This window comes from Mesoplodon mirus, assembly GCF_964341445.2.
Source record: "Mesoplodon mirus genome assembly, contig: SUPER_14_unloc_3, whole genome shotgun sequence".
Lineage (NCBI taxonomy): Eukaryota > Metazoa > Chordata > Mammalia > Artiodactyla > Ziphiidae > Mesoplodon > Mesoplodon mirus.
The window spans coordinates 1,836,674-1,859,920 of record NW_028295758.1 but is presented as its reverse complement, the minus strand read 5'-3'; positions in this window follow the sequence as shown (position 1 = coordinate 1,859,920).

Genomic DNA, 23,247 nt, shown 5'->3' with positions numbered 1-23,247 from the left:
GATATAGGTCATTCAAGCTTCGTTTTAGTAATGTATACTTTTCTACCTGTGTATCTAGGTTGTGAAATAAATGCTGTTTCTTCAGTGGGTCGTGATACAAAGTTTGAAAAACACAGCTTTCAATACCTTGACTATGCAGTTGGAACTCAAATTTCTAGTAAACTTTCGCTCTAGCCCGTTCATGTTAACTTGTGACTTTGCATGTTCTCATTCTTCAAACGAGATACAAAACATACAGAAAGAGAAGAGAGGCTTTGGTTGATGAATTCAGCAACCCAGATAGAAATTTAGGTGAGAACCAAGCAGCCGTGAGTTCCTGTGGTTAGCTCTCTATCTGTTTTGCTTCTCACCAGCCCTGTGCTGTCCATCACCTGGTCCCAGTTGGAAATCTCTTTCCAGGATTATTGCATAGTCTTTGTACTGGTCACCTGTTGCCACCCTTCTCCTCCCACAGTTTGTTCTTTAGGTGGCAAAGTGATCTTTTGTAACTTTAAGTCAGGTTATGTTCTTGTTTCAGAATTCTCTTGTGGCTTCTTTTACTTAGAATAAAAACCACTTAAAGTGGCTTCTAGAGCCTTCTGTGGGCTGCTGTTCGTTCTCCACCACCTCCCTGAATACACCACCTCTCCTCCCTCTTACCCTATCTTTTCCAGACCTGCAAAGGATGCTTCTGCCACAGAGCCTTTTCCTGGTCCTTCTCTCTGCCTGGAATACTCTTTCACCTGTAATCTTTTAGGCCTCTACTTCTTTCAGTCAGTCGCCTTAAAGATGAGGAGGTGGCTGTCCTCTGACCACCCTATGGAAAATACAGTCCTCTCTTTCTTACTCTCTCTGCCCTGCCTTGTTTTGTCTCTAAGCGTTTCACTCATGTACATTTTGTTCACCTGTTTCTCACCTCTCTTTCTTCCACTGGAGGGTAATCCAGGAGTGCAGGAGGAATTCGGTCTGTTATATGTTTATTGCTCACTAGCCTCAGTGCTTAGCATAGTCTTGGTACATGACAGGAACTCTTAAATATTTCTTGAATAAACGAATGAGTTAATGGATAGGGAAATTAGCCTTCCATGAAAATAGCTAGTAGGCGGTGAACAAATCCGAGTGAATAAGGGATATTGCTAAATGTTTTTTTGTCTTCAAATGAATTCCTAGCCTAATTCTAACTTCTCAGGTGCCCATGATGTGTGTATGTGTGTGTTTGCCTTTCTGTACAAGTTGGCCCTCATCAACTTGCACAAAAAATATGTACAGAACCTGTAATTATAACCAAACTGAGTAAAATGCTTTCCCTGTGACTTTCCTTGAGCTCTCAGTAGCAGAGCAAATTCATTTGGGGAGGAAATACTGTTTTGAATGAGGATTCTTATGTCTACTTCTTAGGTAACCCTCCCATAGAAGGAAAGAAATTTCTATTTCCTTATCCCTTATACCAGGGGAGAACAGGTCTCAGAAAACAGCCAGCTGGTGAGTTAGCCTTTCCCTTAAAAGATTTGCCCCGCTGCGTCCCATTTGCCTCCTCCAAAGCCCACCTCACTAATAAGAAATCGATCTTTGTTAGCTGTACAAACATTTTGTGTGTGTGTGTGTGTGCATTTGTATGTATCTTGTAGAAGGCATTTCAGATAATGTCACCTTGAGTGCTTTGATCATTCTTTAATAGTTTCTAGTCTGTTTCTTCTCAATACTTATCACAGGCTATGGAATTTATTCCCAGCTCACTCATAAAGCCCATTCTTCACTTTGGAACTCATTCTTGTTAAAGACCAATGTATCTGTGTCCAAAAATTTTCCATGCTGTTTTTAAAGAGACAGCATTCTTCCCTAGCCTCTACATTTTGACTCCTGCTTGGCAGGGGGAGTGGAGGAACATATTAGGCAGCACAAATGCCTGAGAAGGATCCAGTGCATAGGTCTTCATGCTTTTTTTTAACCCCACTGATTCTTAGACCCTTTTTTTTTTTTTTTCCCCGTACGCGGGCCTCTCACTGTTGTGGCCTCTCCCGTTGCGGAGCACAGGCTCCGGACGCGCAGGCTCAGCGGCCATGGCTCACGGGCCCAGCCGCTCCGCGGCATATGGGATCCTCCCAGACCGGGGCACGAACCCGCATCCCCTGCATCGGCAGGCGGACTCTCAACCACTGCGCCACCAGGGAGGCCGACCCTTTTTTAAAATTAATTAATTGTTGGTTGCATTGGGTCTTGGTTGCTGCATATGGGCTTTTCTCTCGTTGTGGTGAGTGGGAGCAGCTCTTCGTTGTGGTGCGCAGGCTTCTCAGTGCAGTGGCTTCTCTTGTTTCAGAGCACGGTCTCTAGGAACGCGGGCTTCAGTAGTTGTGGCACGTGGGCTCAGTAGTTGTGGCTCACGGGCTTAGTTGCTCTGCGGCATGTGGGATCTTCCCGGACCAGGGCTCGAACCTGTGTCCCCTGCACTGGCAGGCAGATTATTAACCACTGTGCCACCGGGGCAGTCCCGGTTTTTAGCCCCTTTCATATCCTCCTCAGCACTAACCCCCTTGGTGTGCTGCCGCCTCGGGTGCAGCCTTTCAACTTAAGCCAAACTGTACTTTCCAGTCCTTTTCCTGTATCTGATACCTGACTTGTAAAAGCTGTTTCGCTTCTCTGACTTGGTTCAAACTTAACCTGGGATTCAGAATTGTAGAGAATCCTAGAAATCAAACTGAGTTCACCTGTGCATGCATTTCTTGAGCCCTGACTAACTGCTAGGCACTGTTAAAGCTGTGAGCACAGCAAAATGCTTGTCTTTATTGATACTGTGTTATGGTAGGAATGACATGTAATTTTTGAAAGATGATTGAAATAGTATGTCCGAGTAGTCATTTGGTTTTAAATGGGTTTCATTAATGCTAAGTATTTGGGAGTTTAACAGACCATCTCTTGGTTTCTGTTAGTATATAAACCAGAGAACTTCATTTGTCGTGCGAAAGATAAGCTGAACCATCCTGAGGTTCATTAAAGTCCCATACTGTGTCTTAAGTGTAAAATCTTGAATCTTTGAACAAAGCTTTCACGTGTCCACATCTCTGAATTCTCTGTCCCTCTAGAAGAAAACAATCAAAGTGAGTTGAGGGCCGTTCAAGACAGAGGATCACGTGAAGAGCTTTCCTGCTGGCAAATCTGGCAACAAATTGCAAATGACTTAACCAGATGCCAAGACTCCATGATAAATAGTTGTCAGTTCCACAAACAAGGTGATTCCCCCTGCCAGATTGGGGCAGGACTCTATTCAAATTTCTGAAGATGAGAACCGTATATTAAATGATAAAGCAGGTGATCCCAGTAGTCCTGGAAATCCAAGGTTTGCAACTTTGAGAGCCCAGGATTCTTGGAGGAAAACTTCATTGGCTGAGTCACAGAATTATCAGAATAGACACCAGCAAATTTCCATGAAAAATAAACTGTGTCAGTGTAAAGAGGATGTTGACACCATCAGTTGGATTTCACATCACCTTGATGCTCATGGAGTACACAAGGGTCAAAAACCTTACGGCTACAGTGATTATAGAAAAGATAGCACGAGGGTTTCAACACTGGATCAGAATACTATGATTCACACGGGACAAAAACCTTACCAGTGTAATGAATGTAAAGAAACCTTCACCGATCTCTCCACCTTTGATCTTCACCAGCAATTACACTCAAAAGAGAAGTCTCATACGTGCAGTGAGTGTGGAAAAGGCTTCCGTTACAGCTCGGTTCTTCATATTCATCAGAGAGTTCACGTGGGAGGAGAACACAGTGAGTGTGATGAGTGTGGCAAGGAGTTCAGTCAGAGCTCCCAGCTGCAGACTCCTCAGAAAGTCCACACTGTAGAGAAACCATTCAAATGTGGGGAATGTGGGAAAGGCTTCAGTCGTAGGTCAGCACTTAACTATTCATTGTAAAGTCCACACGGGAGAGAAACCTTATAATTGTGAGGAGTGTGGGAGGGCCTTCAGTCAGGCCTCTCACCTTCAGGACCATCAGAGAGTCCACACTGGGGAGAAAGCATTCAAATGTGACACATGTGATAAGAGCTTCAGTCGGAATTCACACCTTCAGTCCCATCAGAGAGTCCATACGGGAGAGAAACCGTACAAATGTGAGGAGTGTGGGAAGGGCTTCATTTGTAGCTCAAATCTATACATTCATCAGAGGGTCCACACAGGAGAAAAACCCTACAAATGTGAGGAATGTGGGAAAGGCTTTAGTCGGCCTTCAAGTCTTCAGGCCCATCAGGGAGTCCACACTGGAGAGAAATCATACATACGTAATGTGTGTGGTAAAGGCTTTACTCTGAGTTCAAACCTTCAGGCACATCAAAGAGTCCATACAGGAGAGAAACCATACAACTGTAAGGAGTGTGGGAAGAGCTTCAGGAGGAACTCCCATTATCAAGTTCATCTGGTTGTCCACACAGGGGAGAAGCCCTATAAATGTGAGGTATGTGGGAAGGGCTTCCGTCAGAGTTCATATCTTCAAATCCATCAGAAGGCCCACAGTGTAGAGAAACCTTACAAGTGTGAGGAGTGTGGGCAGGGCTTCAATCAGAGTTCACGACTTCAGATCCACCAGCTGATCCATACCGGTGAGAAACCATACAAATGTGAAGAGTGTGGGAAGGGATTCAGTCGTAGAGCAGATCTTAAAATTCATTGCAGAATCCACACCGGAGAGAAACCGTATAATTGTGAGGAGTGTGGGAAAGTCTTCAGGCAGGCCTCAAATCTTCTGGCCCATGAGAGAGTCCACAGCAGAGAAAAACCATTGAAATGTGAAGAGTGTGGGAAGAGCTTTGGTCGGAGTTCACACCTTCAAGCCCATCAAAAAGTCCACACTGGAGAAAAGCCATACAAATGTGAGGAGTGTGGGAAGGGCTTCAAGTGGAGCCTGAACCTCGACATGCATCAGAGGGTCCACACAGGAGAGAAACCATATAAGTGTGGGGAGTGTGGGAAGCACTTCATTCAGGCCTCAAGTCTTCAGCTTCATCAAAGCGTCCACACTGGAGAGAAGCCGTACAGATGTGACAGATGCAGTAAGGTCTTCAGTCGGCCTTCACAGCTACAGTCTCATCAAAGAGTGCACACCGGGGAGAAGCCTTACAAGTGTGAGACCTGTGGTAAGAGCTTCAGTTGGCGCTCCAGTCTAACAGTTCATCACAGAATCCATGCTGCTGATAAATCCTATAAAAGTGATAGGAGTGGTAAGACCATCAGAGAGCCCACACACGAAGAAAGTTCCATAAAATGATTAAAACAAAACCAAAAACAACTCAGGTGTCACGTGAATTCTTCCAGTCATCAAGTTCAAAAGAAAAAAAAATCATTTGTTTCATTAAATTCGGTGTTTCAGCCATAGCTCAACATGTCCCAGTAGTCAGGAGGCCACACGGCAGAGAACTCTGGTAAATGGTGTAGTAAGTTTGAACCTTGACCTCTATTAAATATTAGGGGAGAAGCCTTAGTGTGAGTTTCAGCAGGCCTTGTACAAAAGTATGATGAACATGCCAAAATGTATGCCCATTACAACGTAAATTCCACGAACGCAGCGACGTTTGTTCTGAATCTACAGTCTGAACATTGTCAGCTACTTTGTAGGTGCTCGATATTTGTTCAGTTAATGAATGAGGAAAAACTTTTTGAAAATTATGTTGCAATCCCCTCCAAAATTTCATAAAAATTTGTATTCAGAGCAGTTAACCTAAATCTGGCCTTAAAAGTAATTCAGGGAGACAAAAATTTGAAGTGTTAGAAAACCACTCAGTATTGCAATTTGTAATATTAATGTGGCATCGTCCTGTTACGCTGAGCTCCTTTTGTCTCCCCCCAGCCTCGCTTCAAGTTGGATCTTATCTTGGACTTTGTCTATCTAATATTCTGTGAATCTTATACAGTACAAATGTAGTTATCTTTTGTGACAGTATAGACTTACTGAAAATGGATTGTTCATCTTGCAATACAGAAAACATACTGTTGACCCTTTTTTCAAGAATGTCAAGGCAGAGGTTTAAGTGTCAGAAAGAGTTACTAATGACAGTGACAGAGGACAAACATTTCTTAGTAAATGAACTGATCGTTGGTTTCTTATTCACCACATTTCCATCTAGGTTTTGATGTGATTGTCTCCCAAGGGTTTTAGCATTACTTTCATCAAGACTTCTTAAGTAGAGAAAAGAGGCTGTTTGAAGTAGATTACTTTTGTCAAGTTCTCTATCTCCTTACTCCTCTCTGGCCTGAGATAAAAAGAAAAAAATTATTTGTTGAAATTTGGTAATTTCATCAAACATATTTATTCAACGACTGACTTGCACACTTTTTCCTAGCGGTGGATTGAAAAATTGATTTTCAAAGTGAAGTTGCTGAGTACATATCAAAACATAGAACGTGCGTCCCTTTGATATAGAAATCACAGAATAGGACCTTATAATTAGGAAATTCAAATAGAAAAGGTGAGTAGCATGTCAATGTTACTAAATTTTGTAAAAGTGAAATATTCAATAGGAATGTCTTTATATTTTAAGATAGTTACGTAATAACAGGTCCGTTAAAATGATGGCTTAAACTTAATGACAGAAGCATGTAACAGTTTAATGTATTTTAGGTAGGTACATCACATACCTTAATCAAACATGTATGTGTGTGTGTTAATGCATCCTGTCATCTGTAAAGGGATATTCACCCTTATGTAAACAGTGGCAAGATTTTCAGGGATTTTTTCCACATGTAACTTCCATATTTTAAATTTTTCATTGAGCATCAATTTTCCAGTAAAATACTGTTATTTTTATAGTAACATAGGTAGTAAAATAATGTAAAATATAATATTAAAAATTACTAAGAACATATTAATCCCTCACAGTAAGAAATCCTATCATCATGAGGTATACATATATATGGCCAAAATTAAGGAATAGACCTCTAGAAATCAGTTATAAAAAGAAAAAATGTATATGGTTATTCAAAGATACAGAATAGTAGTGTAACGGTATATTTATAATTAATGCATTTGAAGTTTAGGATAAATCCATGCAGCCCAGAATATTCTGTTTTAATTCCAACAGTAGAAATTTACACATCCTAGTTCTCCTCATCAGGCTTCCTTACTGGGTGAATGGATGGATAGCTCGGGGTACCGGCTTGTCCTTTCAAGTGCTTGGTCTGACTGGAGAAGTAGCTGGGTCGTTCCAGACACTATGACACAGAGAACCATTAGCTGTGGGAAAAAAGGAATTTACCCCCCAAAAAACTTTTTTAAATTGTTTACAAAGTAACAGTGATTGGGCAAATCCTGAAGATAGAGAGTGGAAATAGGTAAGTTTTAGAGGTAAAATTTATCAACGATTCCCTAAGGAAAAATGTGCATAGGGAAGAAACCTCGACTGATGGGAACAAGTTGTTAAGGAGGAGGTTTGCATACCATTTCCTACTTCTTAGTCATTTCACTGATGTTTAACACTTACTTGGTTAAAGGGCTTTACTCAGCAAAAGATGTATTTAATGTGAGAGGCAGGTTTCCAAGATCGGTTTCCTAGACCACACCTTCACATGTGTATGTGAAGTCCATGCTACCTCAAATTGCATTGCATTAGATGTCAGAAATCCTAGGGCTTTCTTGTTTGGTTTGGTTTGGTAGCTATCAAACCACCAACTCTCAAGGTAATTTGTAGTTTAGTGAGTTAAGTCAAGGGCTGGAAAACTACCTCCTGTGAGCCCAACCTGGCTCATTGCCTTTAAAGCTTTATTGGAACATAAAAGCTCTTTATTGGCCCATCCATTTATTTACCATCTTTGAGTGTTTCCCATTGTGCTGACAGTGTTCAGTGGTTGTGACGAGCACTGATGGCCCACAAAACCTAAAATATTTACTTTCTGGCCCTTGAGAGAAAAAGTCTGTTGATCCCTGTTGTAAGCCCAAAAGGTTTGTCTCTGTAAGTGAAAGACCACAAGTAGAGCAGAACTTAGACTTGGTTCAGTGAGGATTCCAGAGAGGTTTCCTTTTTGATTCTCATATCTGCCCTTCTGGTTGACCTTGTTCTTTAGTTTGGTTCAAAGACAGTGGTAGCAACTAGGGACTACCTGTTTCTTTCTTCACATTCAATGAAAGAGCTGCTCTTCCATTCTTAGTGTTGAGTAGTTCACAACTCACTCCCAGTGCATGGCTTCCTCTAACCTTGACTCCCACCTATGCTAAAGACTAAATCTTTAGCTTTGTATCCGGTTCCATTGGCCTTTGTAGGGCCTTCAGTTTCAACTCCCAGTTGATAGCTTGAGCTCGAAATCTATTTTTAGCGTTGGGGATTTTCTGTCTTAGCTTTGAGCTTGGCTACATAGCAACACTTTGGGGGACTTGTTATAATCAGCATTTCTATCTTTCTTTCCTTCCTTTTTATTTATTTATTTTTTTAAGGGGATCCAAAGTCAAATTCAGTCAGTGGCTGAATGACAACACATTGATTCACAACCTTGTAGATTCTCTTATGTCCTAGGGCATCAGTGGGAAGGAGTAGAATCCTGGAAATTTGAGGTGGAAATATATGGGCAGATTCCAACAAAGCTGAGGCCTGTGACCTCTGACCTGTGACCTCTTAGTTGAGCCTGCTGTGCTATTAGAAGGAAGTCTGCCTCTACTCTGAGATAGTTTCCTTGCAGGGGTCTGTGGATCCTCAAGACTTGCCTCCACTACCTCTCGTTTTTCCAGACCTAGTAATCAGACTAGAGTCCTTGAAATGGGGACGGGAGCAGGGAAGGGGTGGGTACCCACCGGGTATAAAGGATGACCATGAGGAGACACTATCTTCTAAAATATGGAATTTTATAATTTATATCAATAGAAACCTGAGAAATAATGTGTGTGGATTTTGTAGGTATTGAAGCAGGTGGGAGTAATGTAATATTGGGTTAGGCTGGATTTGTTGATACGAGTGCATTCAACACCCATTCCAGACTGAGCGTGTTAGCTTGGCTACCTGGGAATGCCTTCAACAGTTTGCTCAAATGACTGAAACCTGTACCCAAAGTGAGCGTATGCTAAAGTCAAAATGCCAGGACTTTCTAAGTATGTTGTAGCAAAATTTCTTGGCGTTGGCATGACTGACATTTTGAACTGGATAGCTCTTTGTTGTTGGGAGCTGTCCTGTGCACTGTAAGATGGGCCAGTGGCACATACTCTTCCCTGCCACCCTAGTTGTAACAATCAAAAGTGCCTTGAGGGCTTCCTTGGTGGCGCAGTGGTTGAGAGTCCGCCTGCCGATGCAGGGGACACGGGTTCGTGCCCCAGTCCGGGAAGATCCCACATGCCGCGGGGCAGCTGGGCCCGTGAGCCATGGCCGCTGAGCCTGCGCGTCTGGAGCCTGTGCTCCGCAACGGGAGAGACCACAACAGTGAGAGGCCCGCGTAGCAAAAAAAAAAAAAAAAAAGTGCCTTGATACATCCGTGTGCACCAGCCACGTGGGGCTCATTCATAACACAGCTCCTTAAAGAAAAAAGTCTCAAGGGGCATCCCTGGTGGCACAGTGGTTGAGAGTCCGCCTGCCGATGCAGGGGACATGGGTCCGTGCCAGGGCCCGGGAAGATCCCACATGCCGTGGAGCAGCTAGGCCCGTGAGCCATGGCCACTGAGCCTGTGCGGAGCCAGTGTGGAGCTTGTGCTCCACAACGGGAGAGGCCACAACAGTGAGAGCCCCGCGTACCACAAAAAAAAAAAAAAAAAGTCTCAAGACACTGCCACATATTTCCTGGGAGGGGGGACCAAAAGTGTCCCCAGCTGAGAACCACCACTGTAGAAGGTTTACAAAGGCATAGGAATGCCAGACCACTGGAGTGGATTTATCACATAAGATCTGCTCACCCAAACCCCCTATGTGCCCTGGGAGGGCTCAGAGGACACTTGCTTTGCCAGAGGTTTAAGAAACGTATTGGTGAGGGGAGCGTTAGCAGTCTTGGAATGCTCTATAGCTGCTCTTCTCTGCAGGCCAGGAATGAGAGGGAAATTATGTCATCATAATGGGCTCCCTAAATTCAGTGAGGCTAATGGGATCGTGGGGCATCATGGGTCAAGTGGAAACACTTCATTGGCAGAGATAAAGTGAGCGTGTTTTTCACAATGAACAGCAAAATGAAAGGGCTCATTAGAATGCTTTGATACACAGAGAGTTTTTATATTTGCTCATGTGCTATCTCTAGGGCTGAAATAAATGGGAAGTCTACTAATACCCTACTTGATTTGAATCAGGAGAAAAGCTCTAGGTCTGATGAATATGTCTGACCGGAATCAACATGGGAATTGTGCTCCCTCAGCCAATTCGATAACATGAGTCAGTTCCCATTTCCAGAGCATCTTGAATGAAGGGCAGGCCGGGTCCCCTTGAGGGAGGATATACCCTGGTTTACTACCAACTATCCCGAGGGTGCTTTCTTCTCCCTGGAAGGGATAAAACAACTGAGGTAGAACAGGAAGAGACAAGAAGCACTCCAAGCTCTGCTGGTCAGGGTTACCCTCCAGCATTGCCTTAATGCTCAGAGCCACACACACCACAGTGAGCTTGGCTCCAGATCAACTACCACGCAACGAAGGTTCTGGAACATTTCCATATCTCGGGGGACCTCATTTCCACGTGACTCTCTTTCATATTCCCCTTTGTCACAGAAGGCTAGGTCCAGTGGTCCGGGTGAGATCTCGGCTCAGGCCCAAGGCTCTCAGACCTCAAAGTTCTGGTCCTGCAAGGGCCCCTGTCCTCTCTTGAGACCACTCCTGGCTCTCTCTGCCGAGAAGGAGCTGCTGGCAGTACGTCCTCTAAGAGTTGAGGTCCATCGTGCAGACCCTGAGAAAACTCCTAGGAAAAGGCTCCACATTCTTGTTGAAGTCAACAGAGCTCAATTCCTTTGGAAGTGCTGGGTGTGTCCCAAGTTGATGCAACTTCAGAGCCATTAGGTCAACCAGCACATGTGTGCGGCTCCTTCCCTTAGACACCTCTGGGCCCTCGTGACATAGGCTCAGAAGACTGCCAGCCTCAAGCCTTACCTCTTCCAAGACCACACCGTCTCCAGGATCTTCTGTCCCATGAATCTCAGTTGCTGTGTGGAAATCAAAAGAGAGGAAAGAGCTTGCCTACGGGTTCTCCTTGGGCTGGGGCCTTCTTGCTTCTCTTCCTCCTCCTCCTCGTCCTCCTCGTCCTCCTTGTCCTCCTCCTCGGGGTGATTTCGGATTCCACATTGCCCATCCACTGGGCCATGTTGAGATGAAAGATACGGCAGCTGAAGCCCTCCAGGACGCCGCCCTTCACGTGCTGCTGGAGGACCTCCAAGGTGGGGAAGACCCGGCAGCAGGCCATGCACCTGAAGCCAGTCTCCATGGTCACCATCCAGTCCGGTGTCTTGGCCCTGGGTGTCTCCTCGACGGCAGGTGACCCTGATGGGCTGCCTGGCTCTGCCCTTTCCTCATACTCTTTCTCCTCCCCAGTGGGCTCACTGTCAGACAGGAGGTTTTCGGTGGACACATCAGAGGGGTAAGTGTCTACTGTGCACGCATCCTCAGGAAGGGTCACTTCTATCCTCAGCTGCTTTTCAGGCAACTCCAAGGGTTTGTTTGTCTTCCAGGAGACAGCGACACCCTTGTTCACTTGTACCTGCATGTAGTATATTTTCATGCCCCTTTCCTCTTTGTCTGTGTGCAGATCGTTCTTACAGGGTGAAGAGGGTGAGGAGGAGACACAGTGTGATGGGGGAGTGGTCTCCCCTTTTTCCTGAACCTGGGCTAGGGGTGCGGTAGGCTGGGCAGTGTCTCGATGTGATCTCCGGATTCCTGAAAAAGGAAATTAAAAACATAATAACATGCATGGGCCATGCCAGAAGCTGAGGGAGCTGGTGTGGTAGACGAGAGAGGGACATTTGCATGATGTAGCTATGTCGTGAGCTTGGTGTCTGTTGGCCGTAGGAGGCAGTGGTGTATCTGGTGTCATCTGTGGGCTTTTTTCTGCGTGTTGGGGGATACTGGAGCGGTGTCTGTATACACGGGTGTGGAGTACAGTGGTGAGGACTGTGGTATGTGAGGGATGCGGATGGATGCGTGTATGACGAGGAGTGTGAGTTTGGGAATACCGGTGGTGCATACCTTGTGGAATGGGGCGGTGGTGCAGGAGGAGAGTACTGTGGATCACGTGCTTGGGGTTCATGTGTGCACTGAGAAGGGCTGTGCCTGGAGGGCGCATGAGTGTGTGAGCTGTGTGGACCTGAGCTGGATGGTGCTGCTCTCAGGCTGGAGGTCTGTGATGCAGAACTCTGTCCTTCTCTGGAAGCAAAGGCAAAGAGAAACCCTACATTTTCCTCTGAAGATGCTTAATCTGGTCCCTCTTCCCTCCACCTCAAGTCCAGACCTTTCCGGCCCCTGCTCCTTGACTTCCCCACCATGGTAGTACCAGGATTCACACCCGCCACCCACCCCTGACTCAGCTGGGATCCACGCCCTCGTAACACCTCAGCCATCCTGCCCAGGCTCCTCCACAGAGCCCTCATCACCTCTGATGACCCTGGGTTTCCTCTCAGCCTCCCTGGGATCTGTGTGCCTCCTGCCTCACAGCCAAGCACACCCTCACCTGAGGAGCCCCGCGCCCTTACCGGCGTAGATGAGCTTGCGCGGAGAAGAAGCACAGGAGAAGTGTTTAGGGGCAGAGGAGACCTCCCCTACCCCTGGGCTGCAGCCTTGGGCCACCACAGTGGATCCAAGCCGAGGGGGATCCTCTTGTGACTTCGAGATTCCTGAGGGAGGAATGAAAGGCTCAGGGTGGGTTCATCAGTCCTCTGTCCACAAATATTTACTGAGTGTGTGACACGTGTCAGGTGCAGTGAATACACACAGTTGAGAGTGTGGTTCCCAGTGTATACTCCAGTATTTAATTCCAATCAGTACTTACTCTGTCACTGTCTTGTTGGTAATGTAGGCCTCGGTGGTGACTGTGAGTATGTGGGAAGAGTGAGTGATGTGTATCAGTTAAGTCTGTGGCAAGTGTGGGGTTAGCATGGGGAGCACGGTGCAGCTGTGTCTTATCTGTGTCTGTGGCCTTCGTGTGCATGGTTTCTGTTCACAAGTCTGGAATTCTGGGACATGTAACTTTTCCTCATTACATGGTGTGGCTTGTATTTATGGTGTGTGTTCATTCATTCATTCACCAAGATTCAGTAAGCAGCTACTCCTGTGTATCTGGCACTCTTGCATTGTTGTAGTCTCTGGTAATCCTGCACATTCTAGTAGTGGAAGACACACACTAAACAAAACTACAATAAATATATAATACCTGAGCTGGTGGTAAGTATATAAGGGTTGCCAAACTAAACGAAGAAAAATACAGGGCACCCAGTTAAATTTCAGTTTCAGATAAAGCCAGAATAATTTTTTAGTGTAAGTATTCCCATGCAGTATTTGGTCTTACTTACTTTTAGTGTAAGTATGGCCCGTACAATATTTGGGACATACGGATACTGAAAAATTACTTGTTGCTTATCTGGAATTCAAATTGAACTGGATAGCCCATATTTTCTCTGGAAACCCTGACATGGGTTACTGAGACTGTGGTTTACTGTGGTTTGTACAAAGCGGGTCTGGCATTACTCAAGAATGTGTTATAAGTGTTGTGTGTATGACACGTGACTGGTTCTTATAGAGGTATTTAGCGATAGCTGAAGTTAGCTGTGTTTGTGTGAGAGTTGATCAGATACATATATATATATATATAGTGTGTGTGTGTGTGTGTCCTATATATATAGTGTGTGTGTCTATATACATATCTCATCTCCAGCGTTTGGTGTTGGAGGACAGGATTGTGGTACAGATGGGTTGTATGAGAACGTAGTACAGGAGGGATGCGTGTATATACCTCCATGTGCTGTGTGTGGTTTACTAAGGAAGTTATATGTGGGGTGTGTGATATTTTTGCTGTATCAGAGTGTACATGGGTGTATGAGTTACTCTCTCATAAAACACCCCTAACAAGAGTTCTGTATACACTCTTACATACAGCGAGTGTCAGCCAGGTCCAGGCAGGGTGACAGGAACTTTACCACGAAGACTTTATATCTGATAAGCACTCTACCCCCATTCATCCTGCTCATCTCTGCACTACGACACACACACACACACACACACACACACACACTCACACACACACACAGACACACAGGAACATAGAGAAAAATATTCTGAATGGTTAGGGGCAGTCATTGCCTTCCCCAGCCTGTCCCAGCCACTGCCTGAAAATCTACCTTCTCTCTAGACCTCCATTGCCACGGCCCACCCTACAGTCTCCAGTGTCCTGGGCTTGGTAGGAGCTACTGGGCTCTAATCTGGGGCAGAGACGTCTAGCTGGAACTCTGGGGTGACCACCCCCGCCCAGGGCAAGCTACTCGCCTACATTTAATGCATGCAGGCACCCCGTGGCCCGTGGCTCTCAGAGCTCCCTGCAGGACCCTAAGGACATATCTCACCCCCGCCCACGTGGTATCAGTCTCTGGAAAACCCTTCCCTTCCCTTGATCTCCTTTGGGCAATTCTTCCTGTTGAAGGAATAATACCTCCTTGCTTTAAATATGACACCATCCCTAGACAAACAATCTTCTTTTGAACTGCATTCCACTTGTCAAGATACTTTTCAACAGGGCCTTCAACTCATGGGGCTTCTCTTTCCACTTTGGTAAAAGAGGCCAAGCAACTCATGGGTCTCTCTCAGCATCCTTGCATCCTTCACATCCCCCACCTCATGACCCCAGGGAAAGATCCAAGAGCATAAGAGAGAAATCGGGGACTGAGAAAAGCTGCACCTCTAGGTCTGTGCAAGCAGGATGCAGCCTGCTGTGAGTCCGACAAAGCTCCAGGCCCGGCTGCCCCAGGAGAGAGTCCCCAGACCAGCGGTGCTGACCTCCCATCTCCCAGGGGGCATCTGGCCGTTCTGTGCCATCTCACACCACAGGGACCCTCCGGATGGTTACGGCAGCATCAGTGAGACGAGGTGTCTCGCTCCCTGCTTCACAGGTGACACGTTCTCAGTCCCCTCCATCCTAGAGAAGGTTTAGTTTGGCAGAAACCCATGTCCCCCAGCAAGTTGCCCCCCACATACCTCCTCCGTTCTCGGCAGTTTCCTGGGACTCTACATTTTCCAGATGTTTCCTCTTCTGTCGCCGTTTCATGGTACCAACTAGAAGTCTCCCTTAGAAGATGCCTCAAGAGATGTCCAACTCCTCCTCTTCCCTACAGGTTGGCCCTTGTTGCCTCTTGGGCAATCTGTTGAAATGATTCAATACAAACAAAAATAGTCAAGTCTCCTAAATGGCTGAAAAACTTGTATCACTTAGTGAACCAGCAGTACTGCCTAGTGCTCACCAGGGCTGTTCAGTTTACAAGGTTGCCAGGCGCACAGCAGGATTCTGTGACCTCAATGATGACATCAGAGCATTCTGTGGACCTAAGTTCAGCACTGTGTCTGCAATAGCACAGGCCCCATTTTCAAGAACAATTCCTGTTTCCCAGCCGAAGCTTTCCCGTGAAAGGGAAAGGTTCATACCATATCTATTATAAGTTGTATCATACCATATCTATTATAAAATGAACATTTTGATTGGAGATCTTTTAATGCCTTTTCTAGAGAGATTTAATATGAATATTTTAAATGGTCTCCAGTTTCCCTGTGGATTATTGACATTTTAAACTCTGCACTTCAATTTTCCCTCAATACATGTAATTTTGTCACGGCTATTTCTGTACTTAAAGATGAGGAACTATATAATTGATTTCTTCATTTATTTCCCATCTCTTTCCAAGGTACTGAATTTGATTGTGTCTTACGAATGAGTGAAAAATGCGAGTCCTTGAGTCAGGACATTGGGCCCTTTAGCAAGTAACTCAACCTATCTGGGCTTCAGATTCTGTCTGTGCGATCGAGAGGCTTGGCCTAGTTGACTTTTCAAATGCTGTGTTTCTTTGATTCACTCTCACGTACTGATCTGCTACTGAGGAAGAGGGCGTGTTCTCCTAAAGTAAGAACAGTCGTTTTCTAATCCTTGGGTTGGGCGGAGTTTAAGTGGTCGTACTCAGTTTGTCAGTTTTATTTACTTTTATGTATGCTTAGTTCTAAGTAATTTATATGGCTCTTGTGACAATTTTTAGATCTTCTTTTTTTCTTATTTTCTTTTACAGTTTCTAATTTGCTATCACCAGTATAGAGGATCGTGATTGACTTTTAAAATTTATTGATCTTGTATGTGTGTGCCTTGTTGAACCGTCTTATTAGTTCCTGCTAGTTTATCTGTGGGTTATTTTGGGTCTCCTAGATAAATGAGCATATTAAATGTAAATAATGTGTTCTTTGGATAAAGTTTATTTTCTTGCATCTATATATATAGAAGCAATATGTTGAATTGATTTAAATATTTAAATACTTACATACCTGTTATCATAATCTAAGATTCTTTATCTCATTTTCTTTCAAACAATATTATGTTTTCAAGATTTAGTGACATCAGTCCATATAGATCTAGGTCTTTGATTTTTGACTGTTTGGTATTATTTCGTCACATTCGTATAGCATCATTTATTTTCCATTCAAGCATTATTGGACAATTGGATTGTTTCCCTCCCTTCTCTAAAACAAGCAATGTTTCCTAGAATATACCTGAAGATGTCTGACAGTCGAGAAGGGCCAGGCTGCCCAAAGGTTCCTACTTGCTTTTAGCCACCTTTCAACAGGCCATCTCCAGCCAGCAATTTGAAGCACTGATGAAATGAAAACTCCCCCAAGTGTGGAGATCTTAGGAGCTTCCTAGAATGTGGGAGGTTAATGAGAGGCATCCTGCTGGGATCCCAGGGGAGTCTGAGCTGGCCTGAAGCTCATCTTCCTCCTCCACCTCTCAAGAGAAATGTGGAGGAAAGAAGACTTCAAAAACTGTGAGTAGGCAGAGGGAGAGAGATTGGGGGCTGAAGCTGCAACTGAGGTCTTGGAGTGGGTTGTGAGGACGCAGAGCCTATAGAGAGCCAGGCTCTGCCTTCTGAGCACTTCTCCCCTAAGTTTGCTCATCATTCAGGTGATAGCAGGCATATACAGCCAACTCGGCCCACACTGTCACAGAAAGCCTTATCAGAATCTCTTCTTCTTCATACACTCTTGTGTCTGTTACTTGGTTATTGCCTTTGGTACTCCACTGATGTGAACCACAGTCACCAGGGGATGGAGGACACTAGTGACCCATCTTGCTCTGTGGCCTCAGTCCACAGCTTGAGGGTAAGGGAAGAGGCCAAATGAAGGTCAAGTAGGAAAGATGGAGTTTGAAGAGAAGACCTGAGTTAAGGGTGTCTTCTCAAGTCTTGATGACTGAAATGTAGCTCCAGTACCTGAAGTCCTGCTTGTTCTCAAGGCTGACCACGGGGCTGGGTGCACTCAGTGAAGGAATCGTATACACTTAGTATTTCCTTGCTTGCTCACACTTGCCCTCCTCTGATACACACTCTGCACGACTGATCTTCCCCTGAAACAACTTTCCACCTGCTACTGTCATCTCAGGAACATTTGCTTCACCTTCCTAGTGTCCCCCTAGAATCCCATTGCAGCCAATTCATAATTTGATAATCATGCTGCTTACCATATTCTCAGCAACTTCTGAGAAATTTTATTCGCTTTATTCCGTAGTCTTCACCCATCAATAATCTTCCTTAACTTCCTAGCTGCAGGTTAACCCATTCGGAATCATTTCTTTTGCTTTCTCTTCTTTGGCAAATCCTTTCTATCTTTTAAGGTCTTTTTCTTGTCTCTCTACCATCCTGCCTTCCTGAACTTCTTTTTTTTTCGTTTAAGTAACCTTTCAATCTCCTTCCCCAATTTCCTCATAAACATTGAGAGTTTATTCCTCACACGTTAGACAGCGGTTTATGAATGGCCAGGCATAATGGACTCAGAATGAGTTGGCACCCCCGAGGTACCTGTCTTGCTGGGGAGCCACAGGTGAAGGGCTCTCTGCTGGACACATGTTTGCATGGAGTCAGGCTGAGTGGCCTCAGGGTGTTTGCTCTGCACTTGTGTGTGTTTCTCCCTAGTTGGTTTCCTTGTCCAGCCACCTGTGACCTCCCTCCATCCAGCCCAGGGAATCCTTCTCATCACAGGGGTAGGATGTTTGTCTCATTTTCCATCACATCCTTTCCCCAAAGTTTGGTTGTGAGTTGTTCCCATTCCAAAGACCTTTCCTCTTTGAAGAGAAAAGAGAAAATCTTGTCTCTCCTTTTCTCTCACTTCACTTCTGCTCTATTATCTCCTCCATCCAGAAGGGCCCACTGACTCAAATGGGTGTAGATCTGAAGATGGCAAGAAATGCCAGCAATTCTGAAATAATAATACGGATGGATCAGGAAAACTTGAAAACCTTTATCCCGCCACATTAAAAAAAATTGCACTTCCAGTGTATTCAGAGTCTCTGTGTAGAAACACAAATGATGTAGAAATTGAATTACACTCAAGTTTTGCTTTCCTCCTTTCCTGATTTATTCTAATCCTCAAAGTTAACATGATGTACTATTTGTTATGTAAAGTTTCAGAGATTTTCTACCCATGCACACTTTTCTTTTTTTCACATAAGAGTGTGAACTAGGTCACTTTCAACATGCTGTGATTCTGTGATTCACTGTCTCCCACCGGGTCATCCACTGATAAAGTCATGTGTTTCATGGAGAAATATTTCCAATAGCTAATAGCCAATGTCTGTGGAGTGCTTACTCTGTGTCGGTTTCTTCTAACTACGTTACAGTTAATTTGTACAACATACCCATGGACTAGGTACAATGGTAACCCCCAAGTGACAGATAAGTGCAGATAAGTACAAATAAATACAGAGGCCAAGTGACTTTCCCAAGACACTGGAGCAAATCAAAATCCATACCTCTGTAATCATTTTGATCTATTGCCTCTGCCTGGGAAGCTTGATGATTTGGCAACTAAAACCTTAAATATCATGTTCCAATTTCATATCTGTGACAGAAGCGTGGGACTGTGATACGGGGTAACTAACCTGAGTACTTTTGAAAACCCTTATGCACCTGGATGAAAGTAAGCCAGGGACTGCAAGCCATAGATTTAAGGTTTCCTACCAACTTTTAAAAATAGCTTCTTGAATGCAATTTATGTAATGTCAAGGCTAAGATGTAGTCCAAATAGTAACAGAAAAATGAAGATATGCAGAAAAATACTTAAAGTTGACAAGTATTGGGAGTGTAGTAGTTTTGGGGCCAGTGTGAAGACCACAGGAAAACTTGCTGTTTCCATCCCAAAGGGAAGAGCTCTGTGTTGCAACTGCCAAGGTACCTGGGGCAGCACGTGTGCACACTGCTTAGTAAAGAAGCATCCTCAGTTTGATAGAATCATATGGGAGTCTTACATTTGGTTAGCAGGTTCTACCTTCTTGATGTAATAATATTTTCAGGGTGTGGGAGGGTATCAAGCTCTGAAAATACCCTTGGAGAGATTTGCTTATTAAGTTTGGCTTTTTCAATCTCCCTAATACTTCTTTACTAAGCACCAGGCGGCTTCCTTCGCTTGTCAGAATCATGTTGTTTTTCCCTTGTCGAATGAACTTCCAAATACTTTTGGATGAGCTATTAAGTTTGGAAAAAAATATACATCTCTTTAAAATAAGGAAGATAATTACAATTACAAGTAGAAAAGACTCTAAAATGGAGAATATATGCCATTACAGGCAATTAATGGGAGTGGGAAGCTCGTGCTCACTGTCCAGGACATAGAAGTAAAAGCTGAGGATGCTCTGAGGCATCTCTTGGATCTCTATAAGCCTCCATCATTTCTGATGAGTAGGGTTGACAGGTAAAATATAAGCTGTTCAGTTAAATATGAATGTCTGAAAAACAACGAGTACATTTTTAAGATAAGTATGCCCCAAATACTACATAGGATCTACTTATACTAAAAGTGATGACTTACTATTCATGTGAAGTTCAAGTTTAACTGGGTATCCTGTATTTTTATTTAGTAAATCTGACAGCCCTACTGATGATCCACAATGGAGGCAGTTCAGGAACGGTACATGCTGGCTCTCGGACAGTCAGAAATGGCTCCAGCATATCCAGGTACAGTATGAATTTCTTTTTGGATGTAGCTCAGAAGCCATGGCCAGCCCTTGACTGCAAGTACTGCCTCGGGTTTCCCTGAGGTGGGGTAAACCTTCCTCTTAATGGCCTTTTGGTAAGTCTGGAAGACCATATCCAAGGGGAGCCCCAAAGTCAGTTTCATCCTCACAACCATGTTTTCAATTCCTGGAATTGGCTGCATGTGACTCACAAGAGATGAGGAGGTTTGTGAAAATTGGGAGTGTCATAGCTTGAACCCTTTGTAGGTAAAGTTTTGGTGTTCTGAGAGTTTTAACAGGAGCAATGTGAAAGAATCCAGGTCCCCAGGTAGATAGAAATAATCCTCTTATACTTCTGTGTATGTGACAAGTCTCTAGTAGCTCACAGAACAAATATCTGGTCTTGGAAAGACTGATCCAAGCTTGGATGTTTCTGGTGACAAGGCAAGGTCGTGAGTTTGAAGTTCACCTTTTATGGTTGAGGAGACTATAAGGTTGTCAGAAGGGCAATCATGGAGGAGTCGTTGGCTTCATCCATTGTGCAGGCTTGTATATTTGGTTCTATCTAGATTGTGTTTCAAAGGTGGAGCTTGTTTACAATTATGAACATTCTCTGAGATGCTTTTTGGACCTTCATTCCTAGAGCGAGAGCAGTGCCGAGGTTCTAGAAATGCCCTGGATATTCTGAGCTGTCAATGGCCTTTCCCAGGTACTGTTCCCTTGGTGCTGCTCCTTGAAATGTGCAAAGGGATTATCATCTGTTTTGTGGTGGGTCCTAGCATTGTGAAAGGAAGCTGCTGCACCTGGCTCAGAGGATTTGGGATGTGGTTGGAGTAGATGGGCCAAATTTGGTAACTGGTGTTACTATAGATAAGGACAACAAATTATTGGAAGTGGCGTTGTCTGGGATGGGAATGATGTTGCAAGTTCACAAATGTTCCAGGACCAAGGAAGACAACCAGAAGTACTGGGATTGTTTTAGGTTGCAGGTAAGAGACAGAGGCATGGACTAGAGATTGAGCTCATACAGCTGGTTAGTGTGTTGTTCATTCGTTCATTCATTCATTTATTCATCCAACACGTATTTACTGAGTTCCTATCATGTGTCAGTTAGTCTGTTAGGTTTTGTGATACGATAGTGAAGGAAACAACTTCTCGGTCTTTAAGGAGTGTATAGTTCAGTCAGAGAGACTGATAAAGAAATAGGTAATTACAACATCGGAAATAAGTCATTTGATAGAGGAAGTAGGTGTTTGTGGGTGTAAACAGGAGGGTAAATTTAACTAAGTCCAGTTGTGGTGGTCGGGAATGGGAGACCCAGAGGGACTTCTTGAACGAAGTGATAGTGGAGATGAGCAGGGTGAGTAGCAATTTTCCAGGACCTTCCCCGGCAAAGATGGAAGGAAGGAAGGAAGTTTCAGGCAGAGGGACCACTCTGTACAAAATCCTTAAGATAAAGAGAATATTGTATGTTCTTCAGCATGGCTGGGGCATGAACTCTGAGAAAGGGGGTTGATAGGAGATATGGCTGGAACGAGAGCCATGGCTCTGTCATTTAGACTTTGTTCTGTAAGCAATGGGGATTCATTGAAGGTGAAGGCAGAGGAGTGCCTCCATCAGACTGTGTCCTAGAAAAGCCACTTAGGTGACTGTGTATAGGGTGGGTTTAACTGAGCACCAGCGTGGACAGTAAGCTCAAATTTTTCTGTGTGGGACCAGTGTCACACATGGGACTATGTAGGGCACCAGATTCAATGGGGCAATGAATGTTTTTTGGTTTTTTCCTCCTTTTTTATATGAGGCTAGGCAGATGATGCCATGCCTTCGTTCCATTAAGAGCAATGTGAAATCAGTGAAATCTCCTAAGATTCTGCAAGGCAGATTTTTCTTTGTATGATTTTAAATTCCCTCAAGACCTGAAAGGGCCATTGCTGTAGAAAAGGGGTCTGGTACATGTAACACCTGGATGGAAATAACAGCTTATGGGAAAACATGGAATTTGAGGAATTCTGGGGCAGGATGCTGGAAGTAGATGACTGCAAAAGGCCTTTCCAAGTCACAGCCTTATAGCTCCTGGTCCTCTTTACCTTCTCCTCTTCCTGACCCCAACCTCATGAGGATGAAAGTGTACTCTAGAGACCTTTGATCAAATCCTGCCCACAACAGTCTGTGGTTTGAAAGTTACAAAATTCCCTGAGAATTGGTAAGCTCTCTATCTTCCTCATTAGTCATTTAGTACCATTTATAATTTCCAAAGAGCTACTGTTTATAGAGCCCTTGCTTTCCATGTCTGAGTGTGTTTTATCATTATTCTTTTTGATCTTGGAAATGTAATCTTTAACAAACCACCAATTAACCATGAAATGTCACTGCAGCAAAACATCAGTATTCTCCATGGGGTTTGTTGTACTTGGATTTGACCTTCATTGTTCATTCTTGGACTGTCTTCCTAGTTTGTGGCTTATTTGGATTCGCATTTCTTCTTTTTGTTGATTACTTGAAAGCTTTTGTGTAGAAATTAAGCTGGTAAAATAACATAGAAGGCTTTTCCCCTATGATAGTCCCTTTCTTTTGATACCAGTAATTAAAAGTGTGCTGTGATAGCATTAGAGGACTTAAAGTTTGAAGGTTTTAAGAATGACTTGGAGACTCAGGAGTGAAAAGGGACTAATACAAGTGAGCATGAATTATTATTTTGCTCAAAATACTATTTAAAAGAGATTACAATTTAGGTTTATTGAAGAAAATGGTTATATTTGAGCTATTTGAAGTTCTAACAGTCAGATATTCTTTGAAAATCTATTTTAAAGTTCTAACTGGTGATCGTAGAATAAAATTGCCACTTGATGGAATGTGGAATGTGAAGAGGTGAAAGAAAAGTCAGACTGGAATGATGCTACACAAAAAGAAACTTCCCATCATGACCAGGCAGAGCAAATGGAAATCAGGTGGGAAAGGACATAGAAGCAGAGATGGTTTTGTGATTCCTGGAGCCTGCAGCTCTTTGAAAGTGCTAACCACCATGGGGCAGGTGCAGAGCACCAAATGAGAGCCTCTCGTAAAAGTCCACGTGGCAGAGATGACAGGGGCACCAGGTGGGAAGTCTCTCCATGTTTGGTACACAGGCTGGAATTTCCAAGATATGA